The sequence below is a fragment of the Amborella trichopoda genome, chromosome 7 (assembly GCF_054954075.1).
Source record: "Amborella trichopoda isolate Santa Cruz 75 chromosome 7, AtrichopodaSantaCruz75HAP2 v2.0, whole genome shotgun sequence".
NCBI lineage: Eukaryota > Viridiplantae > Streptophyta > Magnoliopsida > Amborellales > Amborellaceae > Amborella > Amborella trichopoda.
Genome location: NC_142342.1, coordinates 17,199,023 through 17,217,858, shown reverse-complemented (window position 1 = coordinate 17,217,858; position 18,836 = coordinate 17,199,023). Strand labels below are relative to the sequence as shown.

The following is an 18,836-nucleotide window of genomic DNA, read 5'->3' as shown; positions in this document are numbered from 1 at the left end:
TGCGAAATTGGGTAAATGAACTTTCAGATTTTGAAGACTCTGAAAATTCCAAATAAGTTTCAAACTTTGAAATCTTGTAAAGGGCAATTTCAAAAATAAAAGAGGGAGAAAAAAAGAGATTGGGTGCAAATGTAAATTTTGAACTTTAGAAAGAATTTTTATAATAACAAAATTTGTAAAGGACAAGCTTGCAATTTACTTTTTCCTTTTTTCAGGCTGGTCGCTTTAGTTCTTACATATAAAAATCGTCTTTTATTTGGGTAAACTACATGTAAAAATCGCCGTTTAAGATTCACCAAACTGAATGTACTTTGCGTAAGGATGGACCCCACTCCCTGGATGCTCGGCACATGGGCTGTCTGACAGTTTTTGCCTTTAGTAATTGGTGACCGGGTAGACTCTTTATTAATTGCTGAGGGGAAGGAGCATAGTGTATGTCTGCACCGTTGGCTATAGAAGACTTCCTTGGGATGATATTTTCAATTTGAAAATTTGGGAATCACCTAATAAACACTACATCATTATTTTAAAAAAAAATTAAAAAATAGAATATGAATTTTGAGTTTTCTGACACTTAGATCACATTATTTAAAAATTGGATCGTCTCTATTAAATATTGAGATATTACTTTTCCAAGTGCAGCGTATATTTTGGTTAATTGTAACAATTGCTGGGCCAGCAACTAGCCTGCCAAGCCGTGGCCGACCCTTAGTCCTATGGGGGCCAAGCCAAGCTAGCCTGGGACCACATAAAATAAAAAAATAAAAGTAAAAACATAGAAAAAGAGGGTTGGGCCAAATAAAGTAGATGGATCCGTTTGAAAATCAATTAATCGTTAGTCTGTAAAATATTATTCTCATTAGACTTAAACCTAAAATAAGGAATAAGAAAGCTTTGGACACTTTTTCCACTTCCTCTTTTCGATGAAAAAACATAAAAAGATTCATATAAGGCTAACGGGTCTGATCGAGATTTTTCTCCTACTTACCCAAAACATAACACACTATTGGATCGCTCATTCCTTGTCCATTCCTTCCCTCTTATTTTTATCTTTTCCGTACCACAACCAAGCAGCAGAAGGGATAGAAAATTTATATATCTATAAAAGAAGGGAAAAGTTTATATAGAGCCGAGGATCTAAACGATCAAGTTTGGGCCTACCACAAACAATTTACTAGAAAAGGTTGTTTTGATGTCTAGATATCATCAAATTGATGAGCTCAATATCAAGATACATGGACATGAGAAAAAAATAGATTTTAAGTTTTGAAAATAGTGTATTTTGTAATGCATTTTTTTATTGTTAATTTTCAAGATTTTCAAGTTTTCATAGATACTATTTTTGATGCTTGAAACTTTATAAATAAAGATGAAAATGTATTTTAAAGCTCTTACAAAGATTTCTAGTATTGAAACCACATTTCTCAACACTATTTGAAGGTAGGCTCTAATTTGATTGTTTACAGCCTAGGCTCTATACAAATTGTACCCAAAGAAATGTATTGCTATAAGAATAAGGGAAAAGTTTGTATAGAGCTGAGGCTTTAAACAATCACATTTGAACCTACATCAAATATTTCACTAAAAGAAATTGTTTTGATGCTCAAATCTCTTCAAATTGATCATCTCGATGTCAAAATGGATGGACATGAGAAAAAAATAGATTTCAAGTTTTGGAAACAGTGCATTTTATAAAGCATTTTTAGACTGTCAATTTTCGATACTTTCAAGTTTTCATAGATCTGTCGATCTACACTATTTTTTAAGCTTTAAACTTTATAAATAAATATTAAAATATATTTTAAAACTATCACAAAGATTTTCTGTATTAAAACCATATGTCTTGATACTATTTGAAGGTAAGCTCTCTATACAGACTGCACCCTAAAAATAAAGGAATTTGATTGGCATTTGATACATTGTCCTTGATAACATTGGTAAATTTGATGAAGGTATGAAAAGAGATGGTTTCGACTCAGGTAAACAAAAAGCCTACAACAGTTCCAATACTGCGCCTTGAGCCACTCGGCCATCTCTGCTCTTGTCTAGGCCCATCGGGGCCGACCCACAAATCATAGTTGGCTAGCCCTTAGGCCGTAGCCCCAGGCTTAATTCTTTTAGGTCGGGCTAATCGGGTCAGCCTTTAAGGTCCATATACCAATTTTGAGTTACTTGTAAGAGACATACGTGTTCTGATTCCCTACTATTCAATAAATGGCACCACACCAAGGGTTGAATCCTTTTCATTCTTCTCAATTGTTTATGGAGAGACTAGGAGAGTTGTGAATTGCTTGTAGAGAAAGAGAAGGAGAGATGGAATCGCTGTTCTGCGTCCTCCCAGGCGATGTGATGACAGAGATCCTCACGGCCTTGCCCTTGAAGTCCATATGAAGTCCATATCCAGATTCAAGGCCGTTTCTCAATCATGGTACCATTTCTTTCCTCCCATCATTTTGCACGAATCCACTCTCTCTCCTTTTCTTTGCTTCTTCAACCCTTCTCTCTCTTTATCAGACACTGCGTTCATGGTAACCAAATGTTCTTTGCTTGCTCTTCTGATATAGTCAGCCCTCTTTATGCCCTTCTGATATAGTCCGTCCACTTTACTATAAGAGAGCCTTCCTTTCACATGAAGACCTAGAGTGGGTGGCCTCTAGTAATGGCATGGTATGCTCCTTGATGGTATCAGAAAGCAGTAATGTCTTTACCCTTGGAAACCCAATAACCCATAAGGAATTCACCCCTCTTCCAAAGCTTGATTTCAATGTTCTTAATTTTGGGTTCTTTTATAACCCCATCACTCAAAACTTCAAGATATTGGCTGATACTTCTACTTATGCATCCCAAGAAAACCATGGTTTAAGCACATTTCAATTATTTAATTCTTCGATCAGGAATTGGAGACCACTGCCACAAATTCAACTGCAAAAACAAAAGATCTCAGTATGCATTGGGTCCACTTGTTATGTATTTTCCGGCAAGGTGCACCTTCCAATGGCTTTTGATATGGAGAGAGAAGAATGGGAAAGTATTGATACTCCAGTTACGGTAGTAAAGGGATTCGCCAGAGTCCAAGAGCGCGATCGCAAGCTTTGCTTGTTGCTAGTGACTCGATATTTGAGGGCAAAGATATGGGTTTTAAGTGAAAAGAGGAAATGGGTAGAAGTGAATGTTATGAAAGCGGATTTGAAGCAATTGATGATCAAGAATGTTTACCCAGCTCTCTGGATTGGAGAAACGTTGATTTTGCACAATTGGATGAGATATATAATGTGCAATGTGAAGAGTGGCAAGAAAGATAAGTTGACAGCTATTCCTTATTTGATCACTGGTGTTTTAGCTTATCAACCAATCACTTGCGAATCCTAATAACATAAGCTCAAAGTTTGCTCTGTTTAGAGCAAAAAGTAATTTTATAGTTTTTTTTGTTTTCTTGAATAAGAAATAATTTCATAGTTTTTTGTTATTAAAATTCATGAAAGAGCTTCACATGTAACTTGCTGGAGTCATTGTGCCTGATGTTGTTGGTTCATTGAATATCAGGTATTTGCATTTCACTGATTCAGTTTGTATTATTCTTGAGAGCCTTATGTCTTTCAACATGTTAAATTTTTTATTTGAGTTACTGTTTACGCTCTGTTTGTGGAAAGACCTGTTAAATTTTTTGGCAAATGTTTTATGCAGTTTTCTAGGTTATGGCTTAAAACATTATACATTTTGTCAACATGTTTGGTAGATAAAGTCATTTTACAGTCTTGATATATTCATGCAAAATTTTTTATATAATTAGAAATATGTTTTTGAAGTGAATCCATCATAACATTTTTCATCTATTGCAACATTTCCTATCTATCTTCACACATGGAGGAAGGAGGTTGCGTGTTTTCTAACATCAAAATTTTATTTGAAACTAGATACTACTTTATGGATGGAATATCATGACTCTTGTAATGCCTACAATGCTCTTTATTAGTTCAAACCCTTTTTTTCTAGTTTTTTGGGTAGTCAGTAAATAATTATAACATAAACTAATTTTTTTTTCGGTAGTTATTGAATGATTTTGAAGGCTAAGGTATATACTCAAGGGATCCCTGGCTGCAGCAGGATAGGGGAGTAAAAAGTGAGTATAATTCAACAAACCATTAGAATTTGGATAGTGATAGCAATCTTGCTCTTGAATTTGCTGCAATGTATGAGGTAATATCTTGCTTAAGCTAGAAAAATCACACATGCAGGAGATCGGCCACTAGAAATTCTACCATGGAGATCATTTCCATTTGACAATCGATTTTTTCCCTTGCTACTAAAAGGCTTAGCAAGTTGCATTCTATGTAACATTGAGATTGCAGCACTTTTCAACTCAGCCACAAAAATCTGTCCATTGTGGACATGAGAATAAGTGAAGAGCCACTGGTTATGGTGGTTCTGGACTAGGCCTCCACCTTTTTACCAACCTGAATTATTAAAAAAATGCACCTGTCCCTGAACTACAACATAAACTGTCATTATTTTGGGTGCACGACCCTGATTACTTGTAAAGATCACTATGTCACTGGACCTTGGTGGCCCTTACTTCATTATAATATTAGCTAGTTGACACATGATTATGCTGAAAAAGGACTTTCTTGTAATGCATATTTGCCATGAAATCAATTTGACTCGCTCGGTGTTACCATGGTTTCTTTGGAGGTAAACCATATTAGTTTTTGTGTTGGCCCCATAGATTCTCAGATATAGACCCATATTTGTCGGATTTATTGGCATTTGGCAATACATCAATACATCTTCAATAGATTCCTCGGCTCTGGCTTAACATCATAGACAACATCGAATTGCATTGGGACTTATTTCATTTCCACTCTCACTCTACTTGACAGTGATGCCAACATAATATTACCATTAGGGAGAATAAAATTTTTCCATATAGCTTACTATGATGCAAAGATCTGGTGCAATGCGTTGTTTTTGCACACTTGTTGCATCCCTGGATGACTTGAAGGAGAAATCAGATGGCCATTCATTTAATAGGTCCAGATGAACTGGTCATCATATGGGGCTTGCTGGAGTGCAGTCAATGAGTTTATTATTTGATCATGCCATTATTGTAGTGCTGAAGAAATCAGGCTTTGACATCAAAATCCATGTACTTCTACTCTGTGAAGCTTATTATAATCCAAATATAGTGCTGTTATCCTCCCAAAACCACACTGTCTTACCATTGTGAACAATTCATTTCAAATGCATTAGCATTCAGTGCGTAATTGTGAAAAGATCTGCTTAATTGATGACTAGAAAAGGCAGTAGATACTAGAGCATGAAGAGTTTGGAAGAAGTGTTTCTTAGGCTTTGTAGCATCTTCCTTACATTATTTAACATCATACATTGGCAATAGTACCTCGCTTATCTGCATTTATGATGAAGTCCAGTGCATAAGCAACACGTGGAATACATGAGAAGGAAAAATGGGCACAAATGCTAAGATAAAATATGTTCTTATGTATCTTTACAAAAACAGAAATTTGTCCTTTCCATACTAAGTCTGAGTAGATTCATATAGAGGTGCCAAAAGTACGGCTTTTTCACATATTAAGGCCAGAAAGATTAATCCTAAGTGACTACTATGCTATTATTTTCCTTATGCCTTATCAAGTCACCACCATTAACATTCTTCCATCACCGAACGTCAAGTCCACCTTTCTTGCAAGGTCTATCAATTGTTGTGCTGCTAGCTATTGATTCATCTGCCAGCTCAAAGAACATGACTAAAATAAATTTATGAAAATATCTATGTATTTAAGCCATAGTTTGGGATCAGACATTTTTTTGAGAAATGTTAACTTTGGGATCAGAAAATTTGCGAGGTGAAACGTGGGAATGCTTCAGAGTATGTGCTGGTCTTAATCTCGAGTCTTCCACATGGATGTTAATGGAAGATGATTTGAATCTTCACATGAAAGAGGGACACCAATATATTAATCTGGTAGCCTTCCCTTATAAATTTGATCATTTTGAGCCATCTATAAATTATCCTAGCTCTGTGATTTTGTATCCTTCCCACCATGAGATTGTTGTTCCCCAAGTTAAATCTCTGGCATGACACTACTTCATAATCTATAATAAAGTTCTCAATCTCGGAAATCTACCTCTTGACCCCTTCCATGAAGAGGATTATATCATCTGCTAAAGGCAAATGAGACAACATACGGGGTTTAATTTTTCCTTCCATTACTAGGTAATTAATATGCTTGCATAAACAGCTCTGCTCAAATAACAGAGATTGGCAATAGAGGGTCTCGTTGCTGCAGGCCCCTTGATGCCTTAAAGGAGCTGCAGGATACTCCACCAAATGTAGATTAGAAACTGGCATACCACAAGGATGAGAAATTGGCAGACTACAAGCACCCGCGTACCAATATTGTTTACTGGTCTCTAAATTAGCTGCAGTGCCCATACTTGAATAATGGCCTCCTAGTCTTATGAATCATAAGCCTATGGCATGTAATATTGATGACCCCATTTCCCCCATGGGTTTCGTGACTCCTTTTTCTAACTAATACATGATCAATCTAAATATTCTTTGATATGTCTTAGTTTTGACAAAAGCTCCATTGTACCTATAAGAGAAGCTTTGGCAAAATGGTAATAGATAAATTTTATTTTTTTTGGAAGCTGTTAACCGTTCTATACTATAAAGGTAAAGAGAGTTACAAGAGCTCCGTCCAAGTTGGAGTTATATACCAAAAAGTGTAGAGGCTAACTCTGGCTAGGTTGCCTCGTACAAAAATTCATCAATAAGGTTAGTATAGACAGATCGATGCAAAAAATATCCTCTCAGAGTGAAGGTGAGGATTCAAGGGAGTCATGCTGTGCTTCTGTAGGGTCCGTCCTTGGCGAGGGTGTCAGCCTCTATGTTGGCCTCCAGCTAGATATGCCTCCATGAAATGCCTATATGCCAGTGGATGTGAGCAATTTTGTCAAACACATGGGTAAGACGCCAGGGGCATGGAGAGGAGCCTGAGGCCCATCGAATAATGTTCATAAAATCTCCCTCTATGACTAAAGACTGGCTCCAATGGGCATTGAACACTTTGATGCCTTCTAGGAGAGCAATGGCCTCAGCCAATTGGGAATTCGTGTGGCTAATGTGTTTAGAGAAAGAGGTAAGAGTATGGCCCTCATAATCCCCAAAAGATGCCACCAGTCCCTGCAGGACCTGGGTTGCCAAGAAAGCAACCATCGAAATTGTGTTTGGTCTGTCCAAGAGGAGGTGGAGACCACCGGGAGGCACTGGGGGTTCGTAGCAGTCTCGTAAACAGTACGACTTGCCCACTGCTTGAGGTGAACCCTTGAATCATTTATGGTTGGTCGCCCAAAAGATGACTAGAGATCTGATTTTATCGAATATGGAAGCTGGCGTGCACTTTTCTCCACGAAAATTCTGTTATTTCTTTTAGTCCAGATGACCCATAGGGTTGCTGCTACTGAGGCCTTCCACAAGTGGTTACTGGCTTTGGGCCAAGGGAAGGGTTGACGAGAGCTAACGAGAGCTGGGATGGGCTGCAGGGTTACCCATCGCCAATTGCACAGCTCGCCAATAGCACCCCAAATCTCATGGGCCAAAGAGCAGTGTAAGAATAGCTGGGTATTGCTTTCGTCATTGGCCAAGCACATTATGCACCTATTGGGAATAGCCAGCCCTCTCTCCCTTGAAGCTGGTTGACCGTGAAGGTCCTTTCTGACAACTCTATCTAATTAAAGACTTGGATTTTTGGAGTTGCAATGGAGGACCAAGCTTGGGCTATAACTGAGGTGGGAGAGAGATGGAAAGTGGGTAGCTTAAATAGATTTTTGTAAAAAGAGGACATGGAGAAGGTCCCCAACAGTGAGGGACACCAGACAATCTTGTAAGGCCCAGAGGAGCCAGAAAGGTTGAATGGAGAACGAATGATTGGTTGATAAAATTAGTTGTTTCAGAGTAGGTAAGGGGTCTTCTAAGAGAGGGGTTCCAAGCTCTAGAGGGGCCCGACAAAGGTATCGCGTCCGTGATGGAGGAGAGTTGATTCTGACCTGGGTGAAAGGGAGAAGGAAAGAGATCTTCAAGGGGGTGTTGCCAATCCACAAAGCTGACGGGAACTGTACTTGTCGCCTCACTCCGGGATGGAATCGAATGAGGCTTTGAAACAGGTTGATGGAGCTGAGGATGGTAATTGGTAATTTTCTACCATAAATTGAAAAAGCATCCATGTCTTGATTCATGGACAGACCTTGGTGAAAAAACATTTGCGATTAAAATAATAAATAATGAGTTCATGGATATAGCAACAATGTCAGCTTGAAAGACATAGTGGACAGTCAAACACTAGGTCCTTCTTGTTAGTGCTCAGATGAGCCTGGTAGAAATGTCTGGAGAACGAACCACCACCCATGATCCGTTGAGGAATAACATCCAAAGTAAGCAATTTAAATGAGAATAATGAAATTTTGAAGTGGTAGAGGAATGGAGAATTGTGTCTTTGTTATTTATGGGGACATTTTGCTCAAGATTTTTGTCTCCAGAAAATCTCAAGGAAGAGAAGATCTTGGTTGTCGCATTTGGCCAACACATTTTGTTCCCGTGCTCCACATAAGAAGTTACCTCCCATCTTTCTGCAAATGTCCTTGACCTTGTGTTAAGCTGGTTAGCTTCTATCTTTTATGACAGGAAAACATTCCTAGTTCAATAAGTTTAACATTATCAAGAAAAGCATTCCTTGTTCAACACTTTCAAAGGACAAAATGGGAACTCATGGCAAGGAGCATTAGAGGATTTGTGAACTGGAAATAAAAAAATGAAATAGCTTGTGGCCTATGGATGATGCTAGGTTCAATGTGAACACCTTTGAGGCATGCTTGTGCACCCTTCAAGCGTCCATATCTTGTGGACGCTATATACCATCCATATGTGTAAGCTCATATGATATGACCACATCTTTTTTAAATAAATAAATTTGAAAAACTAGAAATAATAATTCTAGTAAAAAACCATTTGGACCCATAGTTTTCATTATTTTTAGATGGAACACCTACTTGTATCCATCTTTAAGATGGATGCTTTACACTTTCTAGACCGTATATGTAGAAATGCGGTCCAGCCCGCATGAAACAATTTTTCTTTGTTTTTTTAACGTATTTTTTTTTTGCTTTTTTTAAAGAATGTTAAACCTTTTTTACCCTTTTTGTTAACATTAAGTTGCAACTTCTTCATTCATTTAATAATGAATTTGAGCCTCATTAGTACCTCATAGGTGTTGAATATAATGTCAAATCTCGAGAAGCCAAAACATTCTTTGGTGACCGAATTAGAGCCCCCTTGATACCTTCACTAATAGGGTACAATGATCAGTATCCTCATGAGATTAGCTAACCGTTCTTGATTAAATGAATCCTTTTTAGTCAATCATATCTTAACTCTCTCTGTTGTGGTGTGATACATGTCATCTAAACTTTTTATTATGTTGTGTTTTTATGTGTTTATTCGGATACCATTTAACGTATCATCAATATTATCATCATATCCTTTTCCCAATTAATTGGAGTCGGTTACACAAGTTTTGGTCAGCCATTCTGCTCTATTAAAGGCCTTACTCTCAATGGAGCCATAAACCTCGTATCTTTTCGGACTAATTTCAATCACGTCTTTTTTGTCCCACCTTTTACCATGTAACCTATATGATTCCCGATTCTTCTTTTTTTCTTTGAGAAAGTTCAAAGATATTACTAATTTAGAACGAGATTACAGAATCCAAAATAACGGCTTTAGAGAGGGTAGATCCTCCTTTGGCTAGGGAATCAGCTAGCATATTAGCTTCCATATACACATGAATAAAAGAGACAAAAGGAGGAGGAAGATCCAAAATCTGAAATAACAAAGATTTCAACTCTCAAGGAAATTTTTGACCGTCGTTGTACCATTTCACAACATTGAGGGAATCCCCTTCAATAATGTGTAAGAAGTCCCCAAATTCCTCTCCACAAGGGAATGAAGGCTAAAGAGAAGGGCAAAGATCTCTGCATAATTCACAGTCTGCACCCCAAGTGGCCTTGCATAGGAGAAGATCACATTATCCATCCAATCTCGCATAACCCCTCCAAAACCAGCACGACGTGGGTTACCCAATGAGCTACCATCAAAGTTGAGCATATAAACCCCCAAAGGTGGGACCATCCATGTGCCTTTGGGCTTACACTTTTGGAAACCCAAATGGAAAAGGTTAAAAAGATTACATCTCACATCCACTTCAAAAATATTCTGTCCACAACTCGTAATAGAGAGGTACAACCAGATGGAATGCAAGATTTTCTCCAAAACTTTTCCAACTGACAAAGAGATACCTTCAAACATTCTTCTATTTCTCTCTCTCCAGATCTCTCACAGAATGACACCTCTAGAGATTTGCCATACAACACTCTCAGTCCTTGGTAAAGTAACTGAAAGATTATGAAGAACCTCAATCACCAACAGTGGCATTACCAATGCAGCTCCAAGCTTGTCAAAAAACGACCTCCAAATGCGACTGGCAACCAGATAATGGAGAAAGAGATAATCACTAGTCTCTCCGTCTTCCTTGCACATGAGACATACATTCGATAAAATTTTCCCTCTCTTAATCAGATTATCAACCGTGAGAACTCCGTTTTGAACCGCCAACCAAAGAAAACTTGCACTATGAGAGGTAGGGCCATTTCCACAATATAGCTATTTCATGCATAGACCATCGCACCCTATCATGGTAGAGTAAATGATACATAGATTTAACTGAATAAATCCCATTTCCCAAACTACCTCATCAGAAGAATTATGCGGGATATAAACGTCTTTCGATAGTCTATGAAGATCAGCAAACTAAGAGAAAATCAAATCAGAAACCCTATTATAAGGCAGAGTAATATTTCACTCAACATTACTACCCCTACGAACAAAATCCTGGACAATAGTGATTTCTTGATTAGTTATCAAATGATAAATCAAAGGAAAACTTAATTTCAATGAGCAATTTGCTAATTATTTATGATGTCAAAAGGAGATATTGCAGCCATTACCCATACACCACCGAATATCACGATGTATAAAGCCTTTACACGAATGGATAGCCCTCCAGCTGGCTGACATGCCCCTTACTCCATTCCTATTCCCCACCCACATACGAAACCTATCAATTCCATACTTTGAAGCCATCAGTTCGTACCAAAGGTGGTTTTTAAGAGTAAGACATCTCCACCACCATTTACAAAGCGGAGCTTGATTAACCAGTTTGATTTTCCTAATGCCAAGCCCCCTCTCCTTTTTAGGCGTACACACTCTATCCTAGCGAAGGAGATGGAACTTCTTCTTCTTCACAGATGACCCCCACAGAAAGTTCCTTATCATACTCTATTTTCTTTGCTATCGAAGCAGGCATTTGATAATAGACATCTGATAAATAGGTAAGTTTGACAGGCATGCCTTAATGAGCGTAATCCTCCCCCCAAAAGTTAAATACTTAAATTTCTACAAATCTATCTTAACTTGGATACGCTGCAAAATTTTATCCCAAACTGCAATAGCGAGACGACCATATGAAATTGACATACCCAAGTAGGTAATAGGGAAAAATTCAATCTTACAACCAAACTCTTGTGCAAAAGAAGAAACCTCCGCATCAGGGCAATTTACACCCACCATACCTGTTTTCCCAAAATTAACCTTTAAACCCAATGCAACTTTACAACACTTCAAAAAAATAATAATATTTGCAACATGCACCTACTGTGCTTCACAAAAAAGAAGGGTATCATCAGCATATTGCAAGTGTGAAGCACACAGTCCCCCATTGGCTTGAAAGCCTACAAAGTGACCATTCCTCATTACATTGGTAAGCATCAAACTGAAGCATTCTGCATATATAGTAAAAAGGAAAAGGGAAAGACGATCCTCTTGACGTAGTCCCCGGGTGGCCTTAAAAAATCCCTTCGAGCTTCCTTTATAAAGTATTGAATAGTGAGTTGAAGACAAACATCCCAAAATCCACTGCTGCCACTTTTCACTGAAACTCATATTTTTCATAATTTCTAACAAAATATGTCATTCCACCCTATCATAAGCCTTCTTCATATCCAATTTAATAACCACTCACGAATTCCCATCAAGGATCTGAGAGTGAATGCACTCCTGTGCAATCAGAACACTATTAGATATCATTTTGTCCTTAATAAAAGCCGATTGCGGGCCAGAAATAATAACAGGTAAAACCTCCTTTAGTCGCTCAACCAAGACCTTAGCCACAATTTTGTATAGACTCGTAAGAAGGCTAATTGGTCTAATATCCCCCAATGCAGCAATCATAGACTTTTTTGGGATTAAGGCAATAAAAGTAGAGTTAACCCCTTTAACAAGGTTTCCACTTCGCAAGAATCCCCTGATCATTTTCAATAGCTCAGAACTAATCAAACTCCAAAATTGGTGAAAAAAAATTAGAGGGAAGCCATCAGGATCAGTTGCCTTGTCACCAGGTAAAGCGAAAATTGTCTTTTTTAACTCTTCCAAAGAAACATCTCAATCCAGGATAGAACTCAGGTGAGGCGGTAAAACTTTGAAGCCTACCCGGCTCAATCTAAGGGTACAACTCACTTCCGAGGTAAAAGCACAGTGAAAGTAGTTAATAATAACACGACTTGTACCCTCACCATCATCCGCATCAACACCATCAACTACTAGGCCAGAAATATCATTTTGGCGCCTCCTGGCATTTGCAATAGCATGGAAGAATTTTGTATTCATATTCCCCTCTTTCAGCCATTTGACCCTAGACCTCTGTTTCCAATACACCTCTTCCATCCTCCTAAGCTCTTGTAACTCATTCAACTTGGCACTTCTCTCTGCAGCCATCTCTATAGTCCAAGATCTTATTTGCTGCATTACTTGATCTGTGGTCTCAATAGATTTGGGGATGGGAAGAACCTAAACCATCCTCCCTTGGTCCAAAGTAGACTTGTTCGAGCATCATCGCCTCCTCCATGGTCACATCATCAGCATCCTTCGAAGAAGAAGAAGTGGTGGTAATATCATTAATTTGAGCCTCTCTGATCACCACTCCAGCTGCCGTATCACGCTTCCCTTTCGCTAACAATCTAGCAGATGAACGAGTACCTTTAACAGGGCTTTTACCTTTTTTCTTCTTCGTACTCTTCTCCTTAACAAGGGTAAGAGTCTCAGTATCTCCACCAGACATCAATGAATTAGACTTTTGATTTTCACCGCCAGTGGAAGCCAATTTTCCAACCCTGATTTTCTTTATGATATCATAAAAAACTACCCCAATAGGTAAATCGAAGTCCATGCCACTGTCATGAACTATCGAGCCCACTAACTTCTCTGCTTGATCAACCATACCATCCACCGCAGAAGCCAAGTCCATCCCATGTGACTCTCCATCTTGATTATCTTCTGGCATTGAACCAGGCACCGTCTTAGAGAGATGAAGAAGTAGGGGACGTTCCTCACGAATCATAGAGAGTGGCGCGACGTCCACTACCTATATTCTCAACACCAACTCCTGCTCTTTTTCTTGAGGCACAACAACATTCTCTGGTAAGGTTAGTATAACGTCTTCAACATTACCAGCCTCCGCCATAGCAATTGGTTCAACATAATCTATAATCACCAAAGCTAGCCGGTTGACCAACAGAGGATCGAAAGGCAACCTCTTCATATCTCGGGTCTTCCTTACCACACGTCGATGCCACAAAGGATACATGGTGGCCAGAATAGTATCAGCTGGATAACTATCACCTTCTTCTGCATCTCCCACTGTGAAGCCAAATATTTGAGATGTTGGAGGAGCACCTTCTTTGAACTTAAGGGATGAGAGGCAAACCTCTCATAATCGACCGCCTTCACCTCTGTGAACTGATCGTCGCCCTTCTTAGCAATGCCAGGGAGCTCCAGGTGTCTAACTACTGTAGATTGCGCCCATCCCAATGAAAATTGCTCGTTTAGGCGGCTCGATAAAATTCCCATACCTACACCTTCATCCTTTTTGGAAACTTCCCTAGAACTTGCGAACGTATCTTTGATGGACCTTCAGTCACTTTTGTTGGTCCCGCAACATGGTCAATAACGGATTGCTCCAAGCCCGCTGTATTATTCGTAAAACACCCCACAGGCACTCAACGCTTACGAATTTTCAAATTTTCAAATTTCCTCTGTGACTTACCGAAATTACGCGAACCTACCCACTACTAGCCGGTATTCCAATTTCTGGCCTAGGCTTACGACGGTGTACGACCTCCTTCCACCCAAATTTTCCATCAGGGTCATTCTCAACCTTCTGTAGTCCTGAATGAAAAGAGCCTCTCTCAACAGTTTCTTGCATCACAAAAATAGAGAAATATTCTTGACCCACTCGCAAGGTCAATATTTTAGGGATGTGTGCCCCTTCCAATTTCCATGTGCGAACTCTTACAGATCTAAGATCAGCCCCAGTGAAAGCAGACTTATCATCACATAACTTACCACATTTGTTAGCGAGTTTACGAAAAGTTTGTAACGACCAAGCATGGGCAGGAACACCCAATAGTCTGATCCACAGACTACATTTTTGTAGGTACGATTGATGAGAATCTGGGCTCCAAGGGTTAAGGGATAACAGTTTCCCTTTTGTAGGTACGATTGATGAGAATCTGGGCTCCAAGGGTTAAGGGATAACAGTTTCCCTCTAATACGCACAAAATGACTCTTCAAAGCCTCACCAGAGTCCATCTTAGAAAGAAGGAAAAAGATGATATTGTTCTCTCCCATAACTTTAACCTTTGGAGCATACTACAATCTCCAACTCCTTCTAGCCTAGTCAGAAAGATCGAAAATATCTGTTGAAAGGGGAGAGAAAGATCCCACCACTGGGAACTGTGCCTCTGAAAGAATGCCTCCTGAACGATAATACCTAATACTGACCACAGTCACGCCATCTCCACCTTCAGCATCACCATCCTCATCAGAAACCTTGGACTCCTCCATTCTTCACATCTCTATTGTTGTTGCCCTTTTTTTTCTCTCTAAAACCACCACCAATACTGCCCTTTTTTCTCTCTCTTAAAACCACCACTGCCACTCTACTGCTGCCCCTTTTACTCTCTCTCTAAAACCTCCATCGCTATTGAAATTTATCCTCTTTCTCACAAAACTCCATCACCATGTTCACCTCTGCCTTTTAATGGCTCACCTCTATGGTAGATAATCCCTTAGTAATAAAAACCTTGAATCCAAGATCTAGACTAGAGAACCCCAAATCTAAGAGCACCTAGGTCATGAATCACACTTCAACCTTCTCCATATTCATAGGCTTGGGATGGATTTTCTCTCTCTAACTCTCTTTCAATCCCCTAATTACATGGTTTGGGATGGATTTTCTCTCTCTAACTCTCTTTCAATCCCCTAATTACATGGTTTGGGATGGATTTTCTCTCTCTAACTCTCTCGACAAACTGATTACATGGTTTGGGATGGATTTTCTCTCTCTAGTTCTCTCTAAACTGATTACATAGTTTGGGATGGATTTTCTCTCTCTAGGTCTCTCAACAATAGCAGGGGCCTTTTCCCTGCTTGTTCTCTTCAAATTATCCGCCAAAAAGCTCTTCAATAGCTCCTATGCACCAACAATTGGCTCCATTTCAAATTATCCACCAAAATTATCCACCAAAAAGCTCTTCAATAGCTCATGTGCACCAGCAATTGGCTCCATTATCAAAGAGATCATGAGCCTGGGCATCCCACCTCAAATCATTATTATTATTATTATTATTATTTTAAAAGATTATAGGAATGGAACTAGAGACGTGCTGCTGTGAAAACCTAGCCTCTACTATCTTAACCCAAGCCGAATTCCTATAAAAATATACCTTAATTTTGATAGGATTGATGTGGATCAATTGATTCTAGGTATTCATCCCAAGAACGGTTAAACGATATTTGGAATTTGATTCTGGGTATTCATCCCAAGAACGGTTAAACGATATTTAGAAACAGAAGAACCAATGAAAATGTCATGCCATTCCCCACTTTTTGGGATGTTCTTGACAAATGCTAATATAAGTTGATGTAAGCATCTCCCTCAAGTATGGAGAAAAGATAACATTTGTGTGAGCCGGCACTCTAATATTGTGTAAGTTTGCCACCCTCAATTTTTTTTGTCAGGTGTATTTGTTCAAGATAATTTTTTGCACACACTTCATCTCGACCCTAGTGAATGTTCTCATAAAAACAAATATAAGTAATTGTCTTATGAGAGAGGAATTGAGACACTTGCAGCGGTCTATTTGGGGCAGTGTTCGATCTACCTTTAGACTTGCTCAAAATTATTTTTTTAAGGGCCTGTTTTGGATAGGAGGAAATTAGGAATATTAGATATTTGAAATTCAAGAAAATCTATGGAATTTCAATATCAAGGATTTTTCTCATGGATTCCTCAAATCTCTTGTTTGGATAAATTACACAAAATTCATAGATTCTTTACAATCACTTCTTTGTCCATTGTTTGGTAACAAAATTTGATATAATTTCTCTCTCTAAAATTTTTGTATACTTTCTTTATCTAAAACTCAAAATTTGGGATAGTGTATCTATAAAAATTTTGAGATAGTTTTTCCCTCTAAAATTTGATATGGTTTGTCTCTCTAAAATTTAATATGATTTCTTTCCAAAATTTAAAATTTGAAATTGTCTATCTAAAAATTTTGAGATAATATCTCTATTTAAAAATTTTAGGTGCTTTTCTATCTAAAATTTAATATAGTTTCTCTTTCTAAAATTTAAGATACACTTTCTCTAAAACTTAAAACTTGAGACAGTTCCCCTGTTTAATAATTTTGAGATAGTTTTTCTCTCTAAACTTTTTTAAATATTTTTTCTCTCAAAAATATGATATAGTTTTTTTCTCAAATTTTAAGATACTTTCTCTTTCTAAAAGCAACAATTTGAGATAATTTCTCTCTAAAAATTTTGTGATAGTTTCTTTTTCTATAAAGTTTTATGTGCTTTCTCACTCTAAAATTTGATATAGTTACTCCCTTAAATTTTAAGATGCTTTCTCTCTCTAAAACTTCAAGTTTGAGATATTTCTCTCTCTAAATTTTTGAAATAGTTGCACTTTTTAAAATTTGTTGTAGCGTCGCTCTAAACTTTGATATACTTTCTCTCTCTAAAGTTTAAAATTTGAGATACTTTCTCCCTCTAAAACTTAAATTTTGAGATAGTTTTTCTCTCTAAATGTTTTTAAGATAGTTTCTCTCTCTAAAAATTTCATGTACTTTTTCTATTTAAAATTTGAAATAGTTTATCTCTCGAAAATTTTAATATACATTTTCTCTCTAAAATATAAATTTTGCGATAGTTTCTCTCCAAAATTTTTGAAATAGTTTTTCTCTCTAAAAAGTTTTAGGTAGTTCCCCTCTAAATTTGATATAATTTCTATTTCTAAAATTTTAATCTATTTTCTCTTTCTAAAATTAAAAATTCGAGATAGTTCCTTTCTAAAACTCAAAATTCCAGATAGTTTCTCTCTCTAAAAAACGAGATATTTCTCTCTAATATTTTTTTGGTTGTTTCTCTTTATAAAATTTATAATAGTTTCTCTCCAAAAGTTTAAGAATACTTTATCTCTCTGCACTTCTAAGATTAATTTCTCTCTTCAAAACTTAAGATTAAATATAGTTTCTCTCTCTAAATTTTTTTGAGATAGTTTCTATTCTAAATCTTTTTAGGCACTCTCTCTAAAATTTGATGTAGTTTCTTTTTCTAAAAATTAAAATATGAGATTTTTTCTCTCTCTAAAATTTTTGAAATAGTTTCACTCTCTAAAAAATTGAGATAGTTTCTCTCTTTAAAAATTTTCATGTACTTTGTCTCTTTAAAATATGATAGTTTATCTCTAAAACTTAAAATTTGAGATAGTTTCTCTTTCTAAAATTTTGAGAGAATTTATTTCTTTGAAAAAATTGGTACTTTCGCTTTCTAAAATTTTAACATACTTTCTCTCTCTAAAAGTTAAAAATTGAGATACGTTCTCTCTAAAATTTTGAGATAGTTCATCTCTCTAAAAAATTGGTACTTTCTCTCTCTAAAATTTTAACATACTTTCTCTCTCTAAAAGTTAAAATTTGAGATAGTTTTTCTCTCTAAAAATTTTGAGATGGTTTCTCTCTTTCTAAAATTTTCATATCTACCCATATGTTTCAGCCATTGAAAATGTAACAAAGCAGGTTTTGGTGTGGAAATAAAATCATGAAAAAATAGGTCTGATTTTCATGACTTTCATTTTTCTGATTTTAAGTATCATAGTCATTAAACAATCTAAACAGTGAATTTTGACATTATCCAAAATATTACAAATCCGTGCCTTAAAATCCATGTACCCAAACAGGCCCTAAAAGAATTTATTCATTTAAAATTTTTAGGATTTAGGGCTTTTCGCCTACCCTCATCACCGTCCAAAGTTCATTGCACGATCACGATTGTCCTGTAGTATTTCTTTTTTTATTTTTTTTACAAATCAGAATGATTTAAAATTTGGAGCGTGTGTACATCTTAGTAAGACGCACCTAATAAAAAATAAAAAAATAATTCGCGAAAACAAATTGACCTAAATACCCTAGAAACATTTTCGAAGGTATGTTGGTCAATTTTTTTCATGTAAAATTTTTTTTTATATATTTTTTTTTAGATTTGCCTATTTTTGATGAATACATGTTCTAAATTTCAGGTAATTTTGATTTGCAGAAAAAAAATGAAAATAAAACACTACCAGACAATCGTGACCATACGATGA

General features: G+C 37.0%; 1 long non-coding RNA gene across 1 annotated transcript; it reads left to right on the top strand.

Annotated features, from left to right (window-relative positions):
- The first annotated feature begins 1,887 nt into the window (after nucleotides 1-1,887).
- On the top strand, nucleotides 1,888-4,309 carry LOC148781285 (uncharacterized). Its single transcript, XR_016059980.1, has 2 exons — nucleotides 1,888-4,120; nucleotides 4,236-4,309. It is a non-coding gene; the product is annotated as an uncharacterized LOC148781285 (long non-coding RNA).
- Nucleotides 4,310-18,836: the final 14,527 nt, after the last annotated feature.